The sequence below is a fragment of the Callorhinchus milii genome, unplaced genomic scaffold, assembly GCF_018977255.1.
Source record: "Callorhinchus milii isolate IMCB2004 unplaced genomic scaffold, IMCB_Cmil_1.0 Scaffold322, whole genome shotgun sequence".
Lineage (NCBI taxonomy): Eukaryota > Metazoa > Chordata > Chondrichthyes > Chimaeriformes > Callorhinchidae > Callorhinchus > Callorhinchus milii.
Genome location: NW_024705063.1, coordinates 23432 through 48531, shown reverse-complemented (window position 1 = coordinate 48531; position 25100 = coordinate 23432). Strand labels below are relative to the sequence as shown.

The window sequence follows — 25100 nt, the reverse complement described above, 5'->3', positions numbered from 1 at the left end:
CCTATATCTAGGCTTGGACAAAATCGTGTTGGCAAACCTCATCTATTGTACGAATGGCGAGGGAACTTTGGGAATGGTAGGGAGATTACCCCCCTTTTTTAAATGCACGTTTTGTGCAATGTAGCAAATGTAGGCAGGTATATACACACACGTCAAGACTAAATAAAAAAATATACCATTTGAATACATGAGTATTACACCACTTGTTTGTTTATGTATATATAAATCTGCAGGCGGCACGTCCCTCGGACGTGTCCATCCGTTCTTCCCTGCAGACAGCCAACTTTTTTTAGATCAAAATAAGGGGTCTCAATGTGCTGGCGGGATGGCAGCAAGAGCAGCGGTTTTATTTCCACTGCTGCATGAAGACTCCTCATGCCTTCGCCGTATCTCAAGGTAGCTGTGATTTTCATAATCGATGTTGTAGTTCACAATCCGCCTTCACAAAGCATGTTTTGCTTGACTTTCATTTGGTTCATGCTAAAATGGACTCAAATGTTAGAGGCGTCCACCGAGCAGTACAATGATGTAAATAACTCCATGCTCTGGTGTCGAGATAGTAAAAACACCCAGTGGGGGAAACGGATAACGTTCAACTGTGAGATTTGAGTATGTGGCTAATGCTGATCTGTTAGTAAGCACCTTGGCTGAGGTATGACAGCTTCGTGTAGTTTTAGGCACTGCGGCTGGACACTGGGGTTTTAATGTGAGCTTCCCCGAAACAAAGTTGATGGCAGTAGTTCGTGATTGCATCCTGTCCACCTGTATTACAGGCGTCAAGAAATCCGTGAGGATGCATTGACATCTTTATTCTGGTAGTGGAGAACTTTGCGCCTTTAGCAATGTTAAGAATACAAACGGTTGTGCGAAGGAAATCAAAGGACATGAGCAGGGTAGGTTTTGATGGACTCGACAAACTACTTTGGAAGAGTGTAAATGTTAACGTCAACATAGATATTTGAGGCAGGACATTTAGAGTATGAATATCGGAGATGACTTACACAATGCAGCTTTAAACTAAATGTATAGGCATTTGAATGCAGGTGGATGTCGAAGATGCTAGGAACTTAATGGGAGGATGGGTTTAGCAACATGGCATCAAACGAGGTTGCATGGGTAGGATGGAGAAGGGCAAGTTACTGAACCGGGCGTTGGAGTCGCATTCAGGGGTCAGTAACCCAGGCACCGAGAGCCACGTGATGGGATGGTCTTGGCTTTGAGCAAACCTTGAAATGAGTCTTAGTGAGTTATGTGTTGTGGAAAGAGACCCTGGGTCTGAGTATATGAAGAAGTGCCTGATGAGAAACTGCTGTCGCACTGTTCTTGACTAAGTTTCTGAGGGGGGTCCACTTTTCCACAATAAGACATCAGCGGTGAGAGCCGCCACATTTGAACCCATTGAAGTGTGAAAGCACGATGAGGGTTTTTTCACATTTGTGTATTGTCAGGGGCCGCCAGTGGCCCATGGGCCTTGCAATAAAGAACATTGCTATCGAATGGCATGATAATTGTATAACAATGGGGCTGGGCACAAAGTGTGATTAAAGTCACTACAAGAAAGTCGTGCAACAATGTTAATGTGACTGCAATGCTGTTAAATGTTTCCCCATTGCGAGCATAACGGTTGAATGGGGTTTATTGAAATTGGAATCGCTAGGTCTAAAAAAAAGACTGGTCAGAGATCCCCTGTCATTGCCAATTTTGTATTTAAATGTTGAGATGCTTTGCATGACAGCCACCTTTTCTCGCAGCCTGACTTGCAGTGGCCCGAGCTCACTCGCTCTATGCGCTAATGAGAAGCTCTGCACGTTTCATATATGATTTTATAGATGTGGGTGTATATACTATCGTATATGAAAAGGACAAGCGTCCACTTGCATTGGCGTCGAGAGTCAGTTACACTTCAGTGCTTAATAAATGTAAATCTTTATCCTTGTGTGGCTGCACTTGAATTTATGAAAAAAAATATTATCCCTGAAAGTGGGTAGGTCTACGTTTCCCCCTACATCCTTTGCAGTAAACGTCCAAAAATTTCATGAAATACATTATTACGCTTGTTTACCCAGGCAGGCCTCAACTACTCCGGAGGTTTTTGCTAAGTTTTCGCAGCAGGGGCGCAATGATTGCAACGTAGAATATTAATTGAGTAATTAGCGGGCAATTTTTTTTATTTGGCAGGTATGGGCCATGACGCCGGCACACAGTGCCCTACTCTTGAGAATAACGTCACTGAACCTTTCACGTCCACTGTAATGCCGAAGGTGCGATTTCTTTTTTACAATACACACCACAGTATTAATTGGGGCGGCCGCTGGATTTGACCCATGAACTTCTACAACAAACGGCGAATGCGCTGCCGCTGCTCCGTGTCGCCACCGTATACATCAGTGTGTATGAACGTATGTATGGTGAACTTCTTTCGCACCGTACGTAGCCAAACGTGCTAATCGGAGGTACGTAAAGAAGATCAGGTGCATAAGAAACAGATGTTGATAGCCTACTCCTGAAATAATTAACCACAACACTAGTTTATCGCACCCTTGGAGTTGGTTCCATTCGACTATATTCTCTAAATGTATGCGTGTGTTCCCTTTGGACATATACTAGAGGCTATAGGCTTTCAGTGAAAATTACTAACATTTTAATTATCAACTGCATATACATCAGTTGGTAAGGGTTGAGTACTTTAAAACCGATGAAATGATGAATACCAGGTGTTGTGCCACATTTGCGATGACTGAATTTTCCGATGCCCTATTAGCAATGACCGGTGAGCACTTTAAAATGAGCCGATATATAATACTCCGTGTGATGGAGGTCTTGGCGACCATCAGACTATGTACTTTTAAATGCATAATCTTTATATTATAAAAGAGGGTGGGAACTAATAGTGTACATGGCGAAGCGAGATAATATATAAATATCGCAGCTTACATGAGCTCAATTGCACACACAAACTCGTGGGCAAATGCATTGAGGCATTCTTATACATAAACCAGGCCCTTGGCATTGATTAAGTCATGCGTGACAGCGCACAGAGACCCATTGGCACTGGAGAGAATGAATCCGGATTTTATAGTCGTACAGTATTACAAAAAAAAAGTTTCGCAGAAAAGTATCCTTTACAATGAGTATTAACGACTGACATTCTGGTAATCTGCCGCAGCTGTGTAGCCGGCTTAGCCCCTGGCTCTAAACATACGGTACACATGCGCCGATTTTAAACACAAAACTCTCGCAAGCATTAAGTGTAAATCCAAATCGTTCCATTACTTTTTTTAGCGATAACTATAAAATGGCGATACGCAGCGTGACCATGCGTGCACTGCCCTCGTTGAGCTGAGAAACTGACAAGAGTGGCATATTTCATCGTAAAGGGATAACGAGACTAGATTTGAAGCTTTCGTGACTGCAAGGAATCATATTTTAGGTTTTTTCGGTAAAGTCACGTAGGTAAAACATCAAAATTAATGAAAATAAAATAAAATAAAACAAAAAATCACGACGTTTCGGATTTTTTGTTTTATTTTATTTTATTTTCATAAATTTTGATGTTTTACCTACGTGACTTTACCGAAAAAACCTAAGAATAGGATAACGAGACCCAAAGCGAGTAAATGTGATGTTTGCGTACGTATGTGTGGGGGTCTACGCCCGCCCCCTCCACTCCCTCCTCCCCCCTAGTCGGCCGCCTCTCGCCGGGCCCCCGCCGATCGGGTGATGGGCCACTCAGGGCCCACTCTGAGGGGGGACACGGCTCCCTGGCTGCCTCGCCACCACCTGGGGTTACCGCGCACTCCCGCGTGCACACCGCCTCAATAGCGCTTGTTTCAACATCAAAAACAGCCATTCGCCACTAACTGGCGGTCACCACGACGCTTGTGCCAGGCCATGTGCACCTTGAAGCCACGTGAAGTGTCGAACGCCCGCTGGCAGGAGGTCACGGGGCAGGCCCAGCAGGTGCCACGGGTCGACTGACTGAGATGACCGAGATGACTGGCTGATGCACCACTTGTGCCCCCTACTGTGCCAACTTGCTGTGCTTTAGCCACCCGACGCTCCGCTCGTTGTTGTGAGCGTCGCTCCTTGACCCTCCGTTGTTGTTGGAGGGCGAATGCCTCCAACTGCCCAGTAGCAGCGTCCTTCACGAGCCTCCTCCACAGAGGCCGATCTTGACACCGCTTGGTACCAGTCATCGCTGGTTTCGCTCACACACACACGTGTAAACACGGCCCGAATAAATTTCGATTAAACTTTCGTGACTGCAGGATCTCTTCTGTTTCGTAAAGTCACGTAGAAGGGAAGTAATAAAATAATAAAAATAAAACATAATATTTATTACTTCATTATTACTTCATTACTTTATTGCTTCCCTTCTACGTGACTTTACCTAAAGAACCAAGAAGACGGCCCGAATACTGGCACGGCACGGCTGCATGGACGAGTGAGCGTCCGCGGCCGTGTATGTTTGTAGTACACGGCGCGCCTCACACGCACAAACACTCAAATAACAACACCACGCCGAGATTCTACCCACACACACAAATCACACGCACGGATACTCTGTACTAAAGTTCGACTCGTAGCGGCACTCGCTAGCGGATGGACAGCTGGAGGAATGTCTACCTGAGTAATTTTGCTGTGACGGTTCCACCTGAAGACGGAAGCATGTGTTGCCTCCGAAACGTCGTGATTTAATTTCTTTGTTTTCTCTTAACCTGGCCTTTTTATACCCTTAATTTTTTAATTCCGGTGACCTCAACGGTCGCAGCTAATTGTGCGCTTACCTGTGATTTCAAACCGATGCCCAGTCCCTTACCTGGAGCGTGACTTTCCATTACTCCTCGACCAGCATTCTTCACCCGCGTCTCAATGTCAACCTTTCAATTTTGAAACCCTGACAGATGTTGCAATGCTCAGACCCACCCATGTATGATATATTTGAGGCTTTCGCGGAAAACAAACCGTGTGCAACTTTCACGCAGAGATTGAATGTTTGTACTATTTGTCCCTCGTGTTGAAGTATGCAATGGATGGAGTTCTCTTCCATTTTTTTGCGGGGGGGGGGGGGGGATGTGCCCTATTGTTTTGAAATACTGCAATGTAGCCTTTGTTTTTATTATTACACGCTTTTATTTAACTCACTCTGTCTGTTGTTGTTGTTGTCGTATCCTCAAATATTCGGACTCAATTTTAACCCACTTGGCCACTTCCCAATGTGGTATCGAATGCAAACTTGGTATACTTATGTCATACTGATGTGAATACTATATTCTATAAAAAAATTAACATTATTTTTTATATGTTATGTTTCGGCTTGGGTCTAATTGTCCACACTCAACTCACGTTGGCTGTACATCACCACGGCCCCTACGTTATGGCAAGCCTCGGGGCCACTCCCTGGATTCGTGCAGTTCTGCCATTACGAGTACGGTACATTTCATTAAAGCGTGTTTTTTAAAAAGTATTTTTAAATATGACTTATTTTGACCCGATCCCATGTTTAATTAACCTTTCCAAAGGCTCTACAATAGGGTTTCCTTCAGTATATCTATATATTGAAGTATGCGCTACGCACACATGGAAACACTCTTCGCTGTGACTAACACCTGGATATTTTCCAGCGCGGTCATGCAGAAGTGCTCATATTTCCCCGGCAACTCACTCGGCAGAGATCAATTGGGTGTTTTAAGAAAAAATTACAATAAGTTTTGTAACAAGTATTCGACCAAAAATATGTTGATTTTGAAGTAAATACCGTCAAGCAATGTATCAGAAGGTACATATTTGCATTTTCTACAGTTGTGAAAAAAGCAAAGTATAATCGTTACAAACTCCAGAAGGTCTCAAACAATATTTAAACTCCGTTATTTAAATATTAAACTCCTTTATTTTAATAAACAATATTTAAACTCCCTTATTCATTGGATTATAATGTTCTCCAAACGTGTGCCGGGTGTCAATCAGGTTGCACAAATCTGGTCCGAAACCTACCAGATTACAAGACGCACTTCAACAAATATATACAGGATGGAAAAGTGTGTCTTAAATTCTGGATTTGCTTAAAACAAATTTGATCTAGTTGTCTTTTTGGTTGCATAAAATACAATTTCACGTGATGATAACTAAGCGTGGACACATCGATGTTTGTATTTGATGGAAAAGAGGCTTCACATTAAGGAAATCAATGTCCAAGACAATTCACTCGTATAAGCAGCAATGCTTCGTTTTATGTAGTATGTGCAAATCTCCAAAGTGCACTGACTTAATGCCTGCTCAGAATTAATCGTTTTAAAGCGTTGTCTTTATTTATGTTTTCACTTCGTATCTCCACATCTTGTTTTCACATCAATACGGCCGATATAATAATGCTGCATTGTTTCGTGCATGTCAGTTGTTAGATCTCGGAACACGTGTTCAGTCACTCTCTGCTATAAAACATTAATGCCCTATGTCTTCCAAACTCTGTGCCTTGCGAGCAGCAGCAATCTGTTCCTATGAGAACCAATCAAGAGGAGTGTTTTTCTTCTTCTTCCAGCCAACATATAGGCGAATTGATAAGTAGAATTCCCTTACCAATAAACTTGTTTAAATTCAAAATTACGTATATTTTTACATGGCATTTCTACAACATGTTACTTCGCGTTGACATCACAGAAAAATGCGAGTTATGTTATTCATCAACAAATACCCAGAGCCAAACATCTCTGATGCAGTACCCTCCTTAAAAAAAGTATTGAGACTTCTTCTTCTTGGTTCTCTCGGTAAAGTCACGTAGAAGGGAAGTAATAATATAATAAAATTAAAACATAATAAAATATACGTCATTGAGACTCTTTGTGACTTTTATAGATAAAGAAATGACACAATATGACCTTATTTTGCTGATGCAGTAGTTCCTTCTTTATGTTAACATTGTTACTTAGAGACAGTATTTGCTCATTGCAAGTATTGTGCAATAGAGTAGTTTGCTCCGACAATGTGTGTTTTTGATAGTGTACTGAGAAGTGCTATTTCTGCGGCACATTTGTAAAGCGATGCAATGTTTTACCTTTGTAGGGGGTAAAGATGTCGGTCCTTAAATAGACGTGTACAATTCTAAAAACAATTGCTTATACCAACTTTCCATTGTGACATAATCAGCAAGGGGGAAAACCACAGCTTAACGAAGCAGGTCAATAGGCTACAGCAACACACATTTCCAACAGATGGCATTGATTTAAGATGTCTTGTTGATGTGTTTGGAATTTCCTGGAAACGATATAATGATAATCACAGTCGACTAAAAATGTCATGGAAAAGAACCTGAATACACAAATTTGGATTTTAATACTTTTCCTACAAATCCTATTGAATGGTTGACCTTGAACGTGCAATTGCGAGGCCGATTAATTACACATTGTTTTAACTTCTGGACCGATAAGCGTAGTCGTTTCTGAGTGTTTGATTCGCATATATAAACACCCTCCCGATGTGTACCATCACAGTGCATTAAAGTATTATTAAGCTTTTCTCCACCTTGGCTTTATCTGCGGTGGCTTTGGCGTTGCAAAACCTGGCAATTTAAAAACCACACGAGCTTACTTGCGTGCAATTGGGGGCCTGTGCTTATATGAAATGTCATAATCCTCGATGCTCACCAAGAGTTTTAAATAAAGGATTTTTTTTATGACAAATGCATTTTTTTTCTAAATCTAAGCAAAAGCACACAGCAGTCTGCAAGATGGGTTTTATTTGAAGAGGAATTGCATCTCAAGTACAGCAAGCATCATTGGTGATGATATTGTATTGCGAAAAACTAGAAATTTTAATGGAAAAAATAACAAAACATTTCGCAATATATTATTTATGTTAGAGAAGAAACAGACCATTTGTTATACCAGCAGGATAAGATGAAATAACCAATCGTATCTCGACCTGACAAGGCCATGCCTTGCATATCCTCAAGGTTACTGTGCTCTGTTTTTTATATTTCACACTGACTACAGCTTGTTAATTAATACAAATCCTGAAAATGCCTGTTTCAATAATAATATTATCTATTGTAATACAAATTCCACTTTTGATACATCTTCAATATATTATGAGTCCATTCACGGCCACATACAACATTTAACACAACAATTACATTTACATGTTGTTTTCCCTTTGGTAGGCTATCATAATTAAGCATTATCAAATTGGACTTCCATTTGCCTTAAATTATATATGGGTATGCACTTGTTCCCATTATATGTTTATTCCTAAAGGCGATACCTATTGTTGAATAATAGGCTTTACATCACAATTTTGCTATTACATAGTCCTAGGCAGCATGTGGGTTATATTTATACGTTATAATACTTGGGATATTTGAAGATATGTATAAGGTTGGAAAACATTACTGGCAAACTTTAATATTAATTTTAATTCTCATATATTAACATGCATCTTTTTTGTAGCAATACCAGTGTTAAGAAGCTGACACAACCTAAGTATAACCACGTATGCCTCTGATGACAGGTCACAATGATGATTGATTGGTGCGAACACAATCCATGCAGAATAAGCTCTTGCTTGCAATGGGTGTTCCTCGGGGTGGTGTTGGATATCACCACTGCTGAGTGTATTGAACAGACTGAAACGGAGAACAGAAAAAAACATTGGCAGAGACCATTAAGATACTTTAAATAAAAACATAAATAATAGATTAGATTGGGCCGAGGCCGCGTTTAACACGCAGGTGTGTTGGCTCATGCGTTGTTTGTATAACTAACGCTCTGAGCTTAGGGCTTTGCGCCAAACCAAGGTCGCCTTACACTATTGCTGTAATGCATCGTACAAGACAAAATGTTGCCACTCAACAATTGCCACATGATACAATACCAAACACGGGATACCTACCGGCTAGGGTGCCCATCTGTGGATCCAGGATGTAATAATAACGCCCGTGATCACGATGCAACGAATAATTATCGACGCAAAGTGTATCAAGGGAATAGAATGTTCATGCGCGGCCCTGCGCTTGCTTGCTCATGCCACTTCTTGCGGAATGCCCTCCTGCACCTCCTGTTAGCACAGTTGGCTCCGTGCGGTGCGAAAGAAGTTCAACGTACATACATACTAGAGCTCTCGAGAACCCTTCCCTGTTACAAATAGAGTATGGGCTGTTTTAGATATATATTAAACATGTTTCTGTGAAGAACATCAGTCTTTAGATTTAAAGCATAATGTATATGCACCAGACAAGAGAGAAACTGGCAGTCTCGGTTTAACCAGGGCAGAGATGTGAGCACACAGACAGACAGCGAAGGGGGATGGGACATTCCACGCTCGGAGCGCAACAAAGCGGACACGAGATGAGCGCACGGTGGACCCAGCACGCACATTGTAGCGATTGGGAAGCTTGGCCGAGTACGTGGCCGTGCGAGAAGGTGGGGCAGGTGCTCTCTGGCTGCGTTCCATCATCTCCCGGCGTCTCTCTTCCTCAAGCCTCCACATCATCCTCTCGACGGCCAACTTGGCTGGGGACACAACACAACATGCATAATGATCTACGGCGCTTTGCCTATCCGCTGTTGGACGAAGGCCTCCTCGTGCCATGAGAGTCGTATTGTTTTACTGTAGTTCATCACGCTGGTTCGTGGGGGCTGGTGAAATGGTGAGGCTCGGTACTGGCTCAGATCATCACTACGCCACTTATACATATTCACGGCCGGGAATCGAACTCAGGTCGCTGTGCCAGCACTCCATCGCACGGGGCTCCTTCGACAAATCATCGCGCTGCGTCATGGTGGGCACACCGAGTGCTTGTGTTGAATGCACGTGGGGTGCAGATAAATATCCTCTGCTTAAAATGTCGGGGCAAGTGTTTCTAGCGCCCCGCTGTTCTGACGGAAACTTTCTTACCGCAGTCATTCTGGAAGGCTGACACCGTTAGGGTGAGAAAAAAACACATTTCGTGGAAGTACAACGTATCCTATACTTAGTATAGGACTGTCCATGACACGCGAGAGAGCAGTGTATTGGTTACACTAAATAAATCAGACAAATCACCTGAAATGCTTCGGTTTAAAAACAATTAAAATTTCAAGTAGACTTCCTGAAAATACATGTAGACTGCCAGAAAAATGTATGCACACTGCTTGGAAATGTAGGCAGCAGCCATTCAGATTGCTTGAAAATTAAAAAAGTCTGTCGAACATTTTAGATTTGTCCTAAATTGTTGGGTCTGTGGTGGAGTGACTTGCGTTTGATTACCAGCCATGGACAATATCAGTGGTGCACGATACCTGAACCAATCCTGAGCACCGCTCCTTGACCAACCCGCAATAACCAGCGTGGTGAAGTTTCGTCAAACAACAGACACAACCGACAGGGCTTTGGGGAGCCTTCACGTGGCAGTGGATTGACAAAAGTCCATGAGAATGTATGCTGACGAGGTGTAATAATGCATTTGATTTGCTCCAGGTTGATGTAACACACGGGTGTGTTGGCTCTGGACCCGATAGTAAGCAAAAATATATCATCACATTTACATACATGGATAACTAATTGTATATATTCAGTATTTAACAGCCTGGATTATCACACAAATGCTTCCGAAACAACATACTATATTAGAAAAAAGTTTTTCTGGCTGGCAGAACGTCATGTCCGGAGGATAGGGGTACAGACGAACAGATGGCTGCTGGTGAGATACGAGCAATTAATACTGATGTCATAAGTAATGGGGCTACATCTTCAGAATGTAATTATATAGTTAGATTAGTCACTCACCCACCTGCATTAACGCATTCTAAGTCTATGGAAAACCCACCTTGTGTTTCTGTGTAGCTTGGAGAGGCTCGCTGTGGGGAGCTGCCCTGCGCGTGTGACGCCGCCTGCTCGTGGCAACAGATCCCCAATCACAGTAAATTGCTGCTGGCCTTAGAATCAGCTCACAATGTACAAATTGCTTGCACACACAAAATGCAATGGAACAGCGCCCGGTCATAATCCATTCATAATGGCGTAACGGTGATAGGTCGACGCGTTATAACGAAACCTACCTGAAGGTGATACGCTTGAGCGTACTTTCGGTCGGCAACGGATTGCCTTCTGCGCGCTTCCCAGTGCATCTCGGACATCTTGTTGCTGAAAAAAAAATGTATAAAAATTCGCTTAAATTTCAAACGGCACTTAAAGCCTTGAAACTATTGATTTCACGTTAGCCCGTAAAATTGTACCGTTACAGCAATGTAAGCCACTCTCTGTCTGAAGGGCCCGCTTGCGCGGAATCGCACTATATAGCTGTCAGTATGTTTTTCCTGCATGTCACTCAGTGAATTGGACCACGGTGGTGGTGGTAACCCATCCCCACTTACCTGATTTTCAATTATACATGGGCGTCTCTCTATTTCTTGCACACACGACCCACAAAGCCTGGCCACGAGTAAGCGGAGGCTGCTGGCCAGCCAGCCAGCCAAACGCTGGCAGCGTCAACACAGAAGTTGTATCCTGGCAACGTTGGGGGCTGGGTATTGTCGAAGGTGCTGAAGTGGATGTACTTGTATGGCATGAATGGTCACTTGAGCATATCCTTCTGTGACGCAGCAAGCACTTTGTGTTATCTTTGTCTTGGTTTGTCGCCGGGCAAGCCGAGGATGCATCGTCATCCGGTACAAGCTGAACTTGTGAGCGCCTACATGTTAAACTGAACGTGTGAATACAATTTAATGAATACTAGAATACGACGTTTCGATTGCAACACAAGCAATGGTTATCGGGTAGAAAACAAACCTAGTGAACTTAGAAATACAATGCAATACGACACAGAGGGTTGGCTAACACAACGGTCAGCACCCTACCTGGTTGATTACGTTCTTCCAAAGATTGATACATTTGAGAGAGAGACAAAACACAGACACGGAGACACACAGACAGACACACAAGCAGTGAGAGACAACACAGAGACACACAGAGAGAGACACACAACATAGACACACAACTCTCTCAAATTTAGCAATCTTTGGAAGAACATAATCAACCAGGTGTGACTGTTGTGTTAGCCGACTCTCTGTGTTGTATTGCATTGTATTTCTAAGTTCACTAGGTTTGTTTTCTACCTGATGACCATTGCTTGTGTTGCAATCGAAACGTCGTATTCTATTATTTAATTTATTTTCTATTCTACATGACTTTACGGAAAGAACCGAAGAGTAATTCCTGCAGTCGCGAAAGCTTCAAATCAAGTTTGAACGTGTGAAGTGGAGCTTTAGTGCATTTCCAGTGTTAACTTGACTACCAACGCTTGATTCTGTGCCACGCTAGTGAAATTGTAAACATCTATATACAGTGGTTCTACATATGAGGTATAATGTTAACCTTACTGTGAACATATAAAACCCCATTTCAAATAAGTCTCGTGGCCTTTATGAATGACATGTTGTGTACATATTTGAAACGGTTATTTCCATCATACCCTTGGGTTTTTTTTTACCTGACAGTATGGACAGAAAGCTAAGTATTGCACTTACCTTAAAACATGGTTTGCATAGACATACATTGCCATGTTCCTTACTATTTGAATACTCTACACTGCCCAGCATGCTGTAATTCATGACTGCTTGTGTTTACTGCTTCTGCTTATGTGGCTCCCTCCGACACATCCCTCAGTGACACTTCATCGTCATCATCAACAACATCGGCATATTTGCTGGATGAGAGCCTCCCCAACCCATCGCCATTGTGACTCAAGCTCCCGTCTGTCTCTGAACCAGGAGCAATTTCGTCACTTTTTGTGCTCACTGCTGGGTCACCGGATCCACGCCGATCCGGACAACTCCTTCATTTTAACACGTAGGCTTTCGCGACCAATGTTATTCATAATCAACGTTTTTGGGTTCAGATCGCGTTATTTATAAATGTGTCGTAACCCTCCACCACCCGACACGGCCAATCAGTAAAAATGTGTCACGTTGACAAAGACAAATAGTTCACTGCTTTAGCCCACCGGTGTGTTGAAGCCACAACATTTACAATTTGAGTACGACGTTTCGCTGGCAATTGCATCCAGCATCATCGGGCAATAACGCGATCTGAACCCAAAAACGTTAATTATGAACTCCTTCATTGCTGGAACGCGGTGGGATGAGGGCTCCCCTCACCCACGTCTACTGTTTCTCAACCGAGCCAGTCTGCACCCGTGTTCTCCACAGCGGCAGTCAATATGACGTGCAATGAGTCTGACCAGCTTACCTCTCGGCTCAGGCCACGGGAAGGAAGAATTTCCTCATCAGCTAATTGTGTGGCGCAAACAAAAAAGCCTGACGTTTTCTATTTTTTTGCGTGGTCACTGCTGTCACAATGGTCACAGCACACCTGCACCTTGCTTCCCGATTCCTTCATCCTTGCAGCCTTAGTGGGCGAGAGTCTGAGGACCAAAAAGCTGTCGCCAATTAATGGACAATTTTGGTTTCCAGGGGAGACCTATCGACACTTTAGCTGCAGGGGGCCGTCACTGAGACGACGGCGGGCACTGCCCTCGTGCGCAATTACTCAAATTGTTGGCTCTCGCCTGCCTGTCCCTCAGCAGCTACTCTCCACAAGGAATTCACGCGTTGCATCGTGCCATGGGCCAAGGCAGGGGGAAACAAATGGACGAAAATAATAAGAGCGCACCGCACTTCCGTGAGCATGTCTGCACGTGCAGACTCTTGGTGTTTTTGAAAGGGAGGAGGGGGGGTGCCATCCGGGAAACCACCTCTCTGACTCAGGCGCCGCCTCATTAAGGCACTCCACCAGCGAGAAGGTGACACATTTTCTGGATATACATATAGAAATAATAATAATTTGAAACGGCGTTCAAATGATGCGGCCCTAGTGACGAGCCATGCCGATATGTGAGATACTGGGCTTTGTAAAATGTGAAGTGGCCATGTGAACAGAGGTAACGCAAAGGTCGAGTGAGTATGGGCTTTGTAGAGCGAACATTTTTACTGTTTTTCAGTTTTCTGGCTTCTGGGGAGTTTTACACAATTCTTAAGCATAAGGAAGGTGCCATTGGAAGTCTATGCAATACGTATTTGAGAATAAGTTAAATCCAAAATTTCTGTTAAAAAAATCCATGAACCAAATGTGCCATGAAATTAACTATTTGACATTTGCACAGAGAGCATGTCACACTCGTACTACCACTCGATTTATTTTCGAGCAGTAGTACAAGTGTGATCATGCCCATTGTAGATGTAATGGTATACCTCCAAAGCATGTGCTCTTAAATGCACATACATAGAAGGGCATTGTGTTGGATTGAAAGAGAAAAATTACGGTTTACATATATATCACATGTTTTATAGATTTTCCTGGGCATGGAATCAAGGGGGTATTTGACTGGACCTATGTGGTAACTTGACGAGATGAATTAATCTATAGTGGTATTTGAGATGATGTAATACGCCATTTATACCCAGGCTGATCTATTTTGACACTCCATTTAGTGAGGACTGCCCAAACCTTTGAACTGTGAATGCATGCTAAATAAGTCACGTCCCATGCTTTTGTTTATTTACTGGAAAACATTTAAAACTATTCCAAGAACTGTCTGGTCTAGAATACCTATAGTTTGTGTAGACAGCCAAACACAGATTTATATATGTGTGTCTGTTCAAATCAGGCATCTCCAACAAGGTGAATTGTGCCTGTGTATCCTATTTTCAATGCACGTAGTTTTGGTGGATACATCCAATTCAGGAGGAAAATAGCCCATAAGGTCTCTCTCTCTCTTACAGTATTATGTGTTTGGCTGTTTCTTTGTAATTCACTGAACATGGAGCTCACATGTGCAGCTGTTTTGCAATTACATTCTGGGGAATTAGATAAAAGGGTGATTGAGAGGTATTGAAGTATAAAGACCGCATTGCGTGTGTAGGGCAGAGAGACCGAGAAGTACAGAAAGAGGAGAAAAATCTTACAACAACTGGGTGAGATTTGTTTTATGTGCAGTAAGGTTTTATGCATTTTAGCAATCAAGGCCGTAATTATAATATATATTGGGGGGGACACATCCCCCCAATATTCAAATATGCTCAAAATGTCCCCCCCAATATATTGCTATTAAATATATTTCTGTTTATATGATTGTGGCTATGGTTGTACTTTATTAATCCCTAATCTCTGCCATTACATACAATGAAACAAGAAATGTAAAAAAGAAAAAACAGAGCAATGTAATACAATACACTATTAGACATTATTGTAAATAAAAAAGTCCATCCATGTGTTAGTGAATTTTTTTAATTTTTAGGCAGGAAATGGCACGAAGTTCGTTTTCAAATTTAGATTTTTTTTTCTGGGGCGGGACCCAGACCCCCTGGAAGATTTGGTCCCCCCAATGTTGACTCCATGGCTACGGCCTTGTTAGCAATGCAAAAGTAGGTGTACCATTGGGTTATGGCAGTACATATTTTGGAATTATGCCTAAATGTAGCATCATTACCGTCCAGAAAAGCATTCAAAACTCAAATCTTGACTTCAAGCTTTTGTGACTGCAGGAATTCATATTCTTTAGGTCTTTCGGTAATGTCACGTAGATAGGTTCAAAGAAAATATAAAAAAATAATAACAAAAAACTACGACGTTTCGATCACAACACAAGCGATCGTCATCAGAAGGAAAAACGAGGAATGACGATCGCTTATATTCAAAACTTAGTTATTTTGTTCAATTGGCCAAAATGTGTTTGTTTTGTTCCTTCTGTGGTACAGTGGTTAACGGGCTGCGATCCCAGCTGCATGAGCTTCATTCGCAGCCGCGGTTATTATCGGTGGCGAATGATATCAGAACCAGTTATGGCTCCCTTTGCTTCACCAACTATCATCAGTTCGATAAATCGACGAATTGGATAACCCGATACGAGTTGTTATTGAAAAATAATAATAAGCCTCAACTATTTGTGCCACTGGATTGGAGGTGATTGACGGTGATTTGTGATGTAATCAGCATCAGCAGTGTCACACTGGGTGAGGCTCATAGCTGGTTTCCTGCCTTTGGGAGATCCAATGTCCAGACCGTCCCCCGTTCATTAAAGGGGATTGAATAATTGGCTAAAAACACAAGCATGTAGAGATATACGCTTGGGATTACAATGAGAGCCATTAAGATAACGACATGGATTAGAGAACATAACAGGTTAAAAACATATTTTTTTTTACAGTAAAATAATGTGAGTGGGTTGGACAAGATGCAGAATCTACTGAGTGGCAGCCAAAGAAGAGAATCCACCTGCGAATATTTCCACTGCGGAGATGGAGCAATGAAATCGGCCCTTGTGTCTGTGCTGAGTGCGTTGTTGCGTCACGTGACCATGAGGGATGACGATGGCTGCCCGAGTCCACAATCCAGCAGTGGGTTGATCATGGCCGATGGTGATGCTCGTTGATCTTCCATGCCCTAAAATCTAAAACTCGAAATTATTATGTCAATGGTAAGGGGCTATCAATAAACATCTCCGCCCAATCAGGCAACACCACCCTCGCATGCAACCCATCCCTATGCATTCTCCTCCCTCTTATGCACCACGTCAGTGGGTCTCTCTTGCAACGCGTTCGCGCAGAGCCACATACAATACAATAAACCCAGTTGCCCGCACGCCGGCATCAGCATGCATTCCTCTTCACTGCCCCACCTTCAGGGCGCTCCTCTGGGCGCCTTCGTCTTCTCTCACCACCGTCATCATCATCGTCGTCGTTGTCATAATCTCATCATCACGCTCATCCTCCTCCTGCCGTGCTCTTGGCGGTGGGGACATCTGCAGCTCGGGAGGGCTCCTCCCAGGCCGTGCGGGGCGTGAGTGTCCCCTTTGTGTTTGATCCCAGGGCAAAGTGCGAGCCACCGTGTCGGCACTACGGGCTGTGCATCCGCAACGACACCTGCTTCTGCGGCAAGGGATACGAGGGCGAGCGCTGCCAGTTCGGTATTTTGACTGTCAGACGAGACGCGCTGACCGAGAGGAGATGACTTTCTGAAACGAGTCGGCCTCCTCTACAGATTGCATGGATCACTCCGTGAGCTGCATGCGCATTGATGCATGTCTAACTGCTTGGGAAGCTGAACTTATGCAAACTTTACATTAGCCCTAACTAACTCGTCTGGTATACAGGAGGTCGTGGGTTCGATGCCGACCCTGTCTCTCTCCACGTGGTCACGTGGATTTTTACCCGGGTCCTCCGGTTTTTTTTCCCCTCCACATTTATAAACACGCGTTTCGAGTAATTTCGAGTATTTGGCTGCTTTACAGTTCCACGTGATTAGCCACTTTGTTGAGCTATCATTTGTGGCGAGGTCGCCTTACCTGGTAAAAAAAAATAGTAATTTTAGTTTTTACAATTTAACTTTAAATGACCATTTTAAATCATTTCTGGATTAAATTGCGAGAGTATACGAATGAAGACACTCAGTATGCATTGTTGTTATTCGCAATGAGGGGTGCCGCACTGGTTATCGCGTTGTAAACTCTGCGATATGACTTTGTTTCTCGGCCACAGCTCGAACAGAAGTGGCGAGTGGAATACATTGAAAGTAGTCGTCTGAACATCCCTTCACAAACAGCTCGTTGATCAGTGTGGTTGAAGGATGATCATACAATTCCTACTCCTACCCCCATGACCAACACGGTGTGCTGAGGTCTTCATCCAGCAGTGGAGTGACTAAGAGCAGGCTGACACGTGTTTGTGTAATTACAATTGACGACTTGAACGTCGAATAAGAGTCTAAACAGTCAGACCCAGGATGCCTTTAATTTCCTCTTTAATTTCTTCCAACTTTCCTTCAGACATGTAATTAATTATTAACATTACAAAAATAGACAACTAGCGATCAGCAAGCAGCCTTTTTAATTGTATGGATCGATCACGCGTGCCAGTTTCTGTCATTAAAAGAGTCTAATTTAAAGACGTTTGCATTTGTGCGGTCATGAATTAAATTCGGCGCATAACACACAATACACATGTCCCACCTCATATCTGCTCATTTGTGTAAAGCATTAGGCTACAGTCTACGTATGTAATGCCTGTGTGTAGACTGCACGTACAGAATATATATATCGGAATCCTGAATGACTTTTTATTTTTAACCTGATGATACGTTAACTTTTCAAAATTTCGCGTATAAGAATCGCTGTTTTTTTATTTGAATAATGTTGCATGTAATGAGGCCGGGCAACTCCGCTACATTCACTACAATCTAACAGCATAGATTAACACGAACATTTAATCACGATTCATTGAATAGCGAGGCAAGGCAAATCGACACACCCTTGTGGTTATATTTTGCCGATGTGAACGTGTTACTATAACAATAAAGTGCATATCTAGCAAGAGTCCATGCTTGTTTTGTTCCCACACTGTTGCTTCAACTTACGACTTACACCCGAGTTATGACCACTAGTGTTTTTTTATTGCAGTGCCAGTAAACTGCCATACTGTGTGCTTCCCAAAATCTTCTCCATGTTCAAGGTGCAGTCAGTGACGTCATGGCGAATTCATTTTAATTTAATAGAATCCTGATCACGTATTTGTCTTGCGATAAAAAATACTATTCAGCAGCAATTCGGCATACAATTTACGGAGTGAAAGTGTAGTTTAGCACACATGTTGGCATATAATACAGAATAGTATAACATGTGCAACATAACACGAAAAAAAACCCTTACTTTTAACGGGTGTCTAATTTTTGTTATACTATTGCTCTATTGCATCGTACATTGTTGGCTGTTTTGTCAATGGCTCTTTCTAGGCGACGCTTTGCCTGCTTAAGTCCGGCATGCTGATCTGAATGGCGTATTTTAATATCGCTCTAACTATTGTTATTATGAATTCTTAATTACCTTTATTATTGATATTGTTGTTGTTATTATTGCATGTTGTATTGTGAGTGCAGCACAATGTTATCCAAGTGCAAGAATGAAGGCGAGTGCCTTCGCCCGGGAAAGTGCCGATGTCAGCCGGGATTTGGTGGACGTTACTGCCACAAAGGTACTCTTCTTTAACTGTTTTTATTTTTTATTTGACCAGGTAAGGCCACTTAGCTATGTAACTATTTTTCAGAAACGACCATGGCGACAAATGATAGCTCAACGAAGGCAGCTTATCATCACGTGGAAATTTATTGCAGCCAAATACTCGAAACGCACGTTGATTCCAAAATGTGTAGGGAAAATCCGGAGAAACCCGAAGAAAAAAAATCCACGCGACCACATGCAGACTCCAAATATACAGCAGGCGCCAGAGTCGGGATCGTACTCACGCCTCCTTCATACCAGGCGATGGAGTTGACGCTGTGCTACCACGGTGCCATGAACGATGATTTCAGACTACACGGGTCATATTGAGGATCCGTTTAATGCAGAAGCTCTAGAGGGTGCAGCGTGGAGCCTCAAATTTTGAGGTGCTCCCCAAAAACGAATTATAATGGTTAAAGTAAAAAAATTAAGCGCTATAATAAGTCATATTGATGAGTTGGTAATTAAAGTGATAACATCACGATGTGCATTACTACCAGTTATGTGCCGAAATAAAAATCTTTTTTTTTATTAATGTTGACTTTGATTTGGCTTTATAAGTCATACACTGTGTGACATTCTTATTAAAAACCCGAACTCACATAGGCAAGGTGATTAACAAGGGGAGTGTTTGGCATAGGGCATGGATGGTGGTGGTGAAACAGACAAGGCAATGCATTGAATATCCAAAGAGGCTCTCCCTGCCAAAACTATAACAGCCCTGGGTCCCCGCTCAAACGGAATCTGGCCCTGGTCATGCACACTGTTATTTGGGCACATCATTGTAATTTAATGTCAGCTGTGCACATCCACGTTCACGTCTTGCTGACAAGTGTTATCTCTTTTCCCCTCCTTGTCAGCGGTGTGCGAGGGGGGCTGCCTGAACGGAGGGCAGTGTGTGCTGTCCACTCGAGTGTGAAGTGCTCCTGCGTGTCCGGATGGGCTGGTCCACGATGCCAAGAAGGTAAAAACCACTGACTCAAGTTGAGTTCCTGCTACGAGCGGTGAAAGTGCAAGTTATGCAATCTGTGCCATCAGGCTGAAATTGTCCCTTTCCACCCTACACTGCGTTTATCAGCAATTATCATAACCCTAAAGTATTTAAGTGCGCACTTTCAAACTTTACAAGGATTCTGTTCAAGTACGTGTGATACATTGTGATATATTGAAGAAAATCAGAAGTTACACCATTTGGGCAATGTCAAGGTCAAAAAATGTCCTTAGTTCCAAAAAAAAAGGCAATTCTCAAAAGCCTTAAAATGACACCAGACTCTCCTTTTGACGATAGCCATGGGGAAGTTAAAATGCCTGGAAGGTGGCCAAGTGGCAATGTTCAGGTCAAACTCCGATGACCTTTGTCTGAGAAAAACGGAAGGTCCGATTGGTGCATATTTTGGGTGGTAGCCTTCTTTTTCAAACACAAAGCTGTCCACGAAATGTCATTCAATTCAGGTTTCATCTCATATGCGTTTGATTAATAATTATTGATTTGGTGTGGAATGATCCATAAATGTGTGCTGTGACTGGTCACGTCTGGATATTCGTTCATGTATTAGAATCTAAATGTGAAAAAATACGAATGAAAATGTGATGTAATACTAATCCATGGCTGTCATTGTAACGTAACCAGTTGTTGACTTTCTAGCGACGGATTTTTACTTGTAAATATACATGTAATTAACTTAACAAACTTAAAAATACATTTGCCATTACAATACATCATACACAACCTATACATGAACGTAGCCAACAATGTAAGAACATACAAATATACCAACAGTTTACTGAATCATGTGATCAGATATTTGTGGTCCAATATTGGCTAAAACAATGCATACATCTGCTTATTACAGAAATCTTTATTATAGATGGTAAGGACTCGCAGTAATACATGTCACACCACATATGCATACCGCAACAATAAACACCGATGCAGGACACTGATGATGTGCACTGTTAATTGCTTGGCACTCTTCGAGAAAAGCCACACTATAATTTATTCTCAGCAAGTATGGGAGGCATACAATTATAGGTGGCAAACTTCACATCACAAAGGCAAGGAAAGCTTTTAAATGGCATGTTGTCATTGCAGGTTTTATCCACGTCCTCTTAATTTTTAGTTTAGTCTAACATTTAAAAAATATCATGCACATGTACATATTTTCCCAAATTTATTCTGGTGTCTAGATAGGATAAAAACCCTTAATTAAAAAGGCAGAAATGTTATATTTTGTTTTCAGTCACCTGCTCAATGCAATGTGCACGTTTTAAATACAAACACAGCCATAACATTCAAATTCTATTACGTTTAGTATATTTTATCTGAGAAAAGCTCCAGTGAGAAAAAACAACTAACTCTTGATGAAAGATATCTCTACCATCAAATATATATCATGTTGTAGTAATTCATACTGATAGGTCGTTTAGCAAACTATTACATCAAACATACATTTCAATCGTTAAAAATTAAATACTGGAAGTGCTAAAATTAAAACATAGTTCAGCCATATCCGTGGCTTATTCAGTACAACTCTCATATCGTCGATAGTACAGTGCTGTTTTTATTTGACTGCCTTTAAGGATTTTTTGAATTGATGATTTACGAGTTCACTTTTCAGCACCAATTGAGTTATCAAACACGAAACATGTGCTGTGATTTGCAAAGGCTCCCAATCGTTATTTGCAATTTTTGGTTTAGTGAACCTCAATGAATGCAGGGCACATTTGTGTCGTGTTGTTTTCAAATGTGTATGCAAACCACACTTCAGATCAAGTATCACGTCATTATGGAACATCACATGGCCATTAGTTTGAATTTCATTGGAAAAATGGAACTGAATTAAAAACTAAAAAAACAGACATGTGCAAAAGCTAAGTATGAATTCACGACGGCGTTTGAAATAGTAAAGTATACATCCATGCAAGGCCTTGAATGAGGCACATTGTTGTTTACATTTCCACATTTCCTCTCCCGTGCAGCCGTGTGCCCCCAGGGTTGCCTTAACAGAGGGAGCTGTGTTTCTCCGGGCATCTGCAGCTGCCCTACAGGCTGGGAGGGTGGGGCATGTCATATTGGTAAGTTTTCCTGCTTGCCAATAAAACATTATATATGTACAGGGTGCTTCAAACATTTTTTAACATTCGTGAGAATTTGCAACAATAACACAATAAATGTGCCTCCGGCATGTATTGACAATGAAGGGGTACAAGTGGAGACTCTTTGACTTTTTGAAGCTATTAACATACATTTGTTATCATGTTAGTGTGGTATCCGTTCTTTTTCCATTCAAAACGATAGCACCCTGTATACATCCATGGCTTTTGAAGATCATATTTAGTGGACATCTTTTGACGGAACAATGTTGAAGATCCATTATTAAATATGTACGAATTACGTCATGTTTGTGTTTTGAACTCGAATGTGTAGGGTGTGGTGAGTTGCTGGGTGGAGCCTCTCGATATTGTCCAGGCACACAAAGGGGCTCCCCGTTTACATGTCGCAGCTATACGCAATGCATGGAAGAAAACATCATACAATTATAACATTTGACAATTCGAATCATAACAAAGGCATTCATAAAATAAATATGTAGTTTGGCTGTGTAATGGGGACAATGTTTTTGAGACGATCATCATACGTTTAATAATAATATTACTAATAGTTTTCAGCCTTTTGTGAATGGGTTTATAGCGCAATGTTCCAGTGTTTGCACCCCAGGATCGTAATTTTGTCGTGGAATAAATTGTTGCCGTGAAAAATAGTAGGGCAATAATTGTTCCTTTGCACACGTTTCGCTGCAGATTTTGCACATTAGTTTGGTAATATGCTGATAATGTAAACATGTTTTTATTTAAAAAGTTTAGCTAGGACAGTTTTAGTTAGAACTTTGTCCTTATTTTGGTTTAATAGATTGAACTGGAAATAGTAGTTTGGTTTAAGAACGCCAAATATCACATTACACACTTCTTAATTCACAAGGAAACATTCTGTGAAGCAAAGGCAATTTTTCATGCTAGCATAATGAAAATCCCCTGTTCTACGTATGGTATTTATCTCACCACAAGCGTTATGCACAATGATATGTGTCGACTATGTTGCTAAAATCTGCAATGAAACATTTATGTACGTGCTCTACTTGGGGTTGGGTCATTGGTGGCAGATGGATCCATTTCAAGTTAAACATTTCTTTCATGCCTTCTCTGGCAATATAAATTTGTTGCATGAAAAAAGCTTCCTTGATTGCAAATTTTAGAGTGAGAGTTGATATTAGGGAAATATGAATGTCTGCTTTCATTTAGGGCTTTCCATCAATCGTAACATAACTCTCTACTTGCCAAAGTGAAGTTGTACATTAACCATATGCCTGCTCAAGGAATGTTTGCACATGGATAAAAAAAACCTGAAATGGTCGGTGTCTTACATGTGTCAAAAATGTCTGGCGAGATTTTAATCATTTCATTATTACTTAAACTATAATCAGACTACGCGTGTCTTCCTAGCATACAAGAGCCTCCGTAAATGAATGCTTTTATATCCAGTGAGAAAAAATGCTATCAAATTCCAATAATATATAGTACTTTAATAACGTTTTCCCCATTGAAATCTACGTTACATAGTCTGCCATTTGACTATATTTTGGTTGTATACGAATAAGCATTGTGTGCATTATGATAAATACACAGCATAGGACTTTTAAGATGTGGCCAAAATGTTGAAATTCTGAAAAGGTCACATCGGACTCAGTTAAAGTGAAGGTTAGATGTATGCATTACTTTTACTAATTAACAAGACTAAGGGATGACAGTAAATATGAGCTCAATTATTAAAAAAATTAAACATGTTAAACAGTTGTGTGTGTGCGTACATACAATCATGGTGTATATTGCCGAATGTCAGAATTTTTCTTTCGAATTCACACCATTTATATATATAACCGTCCGGCATGGCGTGGCCTTGTTGCGGCCTTATGCTCCACAGGGAGCGAAGAGTGAGTAAGTAAGTATATATATAAAATAAAAACAATTTACAAAAATACACTTTCAAAGGGGGAGGGAGTTGGATGATAGGGTGACAATCCTTCACAAACGCTTTGTGGGTTAGTGGAACAAAGGATAACGATGAATAGAGATAATATTGACCATCTCAGATGTCCTGAAACGCAGCCATTAGTGCGAATTATGTACAGGTAATATCATAAGAACTTAGTATAGAAGGTTGCAAAGGTGACTGGGCAGCTGTCCATGGTTAAACTGAGTTATAAAGTGTTCTACGTTTATGGCGTCGGCTGCACAGTTAGTGAAATACAAAAGCCCCATCATAATATTGCTATCTTTTCCCCTAAATGTCACTTAATCCAGCTCTCGGTTTTGATAAACACGTTACAGACACTATCTTCCCATATTGTGAATAAAAAGGTCTATTAAAATAGTTTCACAAGTAGTTCTGTGATATTGTCTTCAAGGGTTGTTTCTAAACAAAAAGGGGTTGCTATATTCTTAGCTGCGAGATAAGTGAAGGGATATTGCTTCGTCTCATCACATGACAGACACCAAGGAGACAATTTAAATATCATTGGTAGGTGGAGAAAAAAAAGAATATCCAGCCTCCTTGCGCTGCACGGGCAGCCAAACATACTTGCTAGAGCATCTGCAAATTAAATGACAATTGTAATTAGTTGTCGTTGACATGATGTCCGTTGCCATTAATTCCTCTGCCCCCCCCCCCCAAGCTGTGTGCAGGAAACGTTGCCTGCATGGAGGGAAATGTGTGGCGCCAAACATCTGCCGCTGTCGAGCACATTTCTCGGGCCTCCAGTGCGCCACAAGAATCAAATTGTGATGCAAGCCTGGACACCCCCCTTCACTCCACGCGTCTGCACTCTATCCAGCGTCCACAGAGTGCCAATTGTAATTTGGAGTGATTCTATCAAATGCGAGTTCCAGGGTGCTCTATTGACTGCAGTCAATAGAGCACCCTGCTAAAGTCACCATAGCAGAAAAGTCAAAGCGATCATTTTGGCCGTGGCAATGTTTTCTGTTGAGTGCAGGTAACTTCGTGGTTTACTTAGAGTGCGGAATTTAC

General features: G+C 41.8%; 1 pseudogene; it reads left to right on the top strand.

The window, feature by feature from the left end:
* Positions 1 to 16201: 16201 nt before the first annotated feature.
* On the top strand, positions 16202 to 24857 carry LOC121852009 (annotated as a pseudogene).
* Positions 24858 to 25100: the final 243 nt, after the last annotated feature.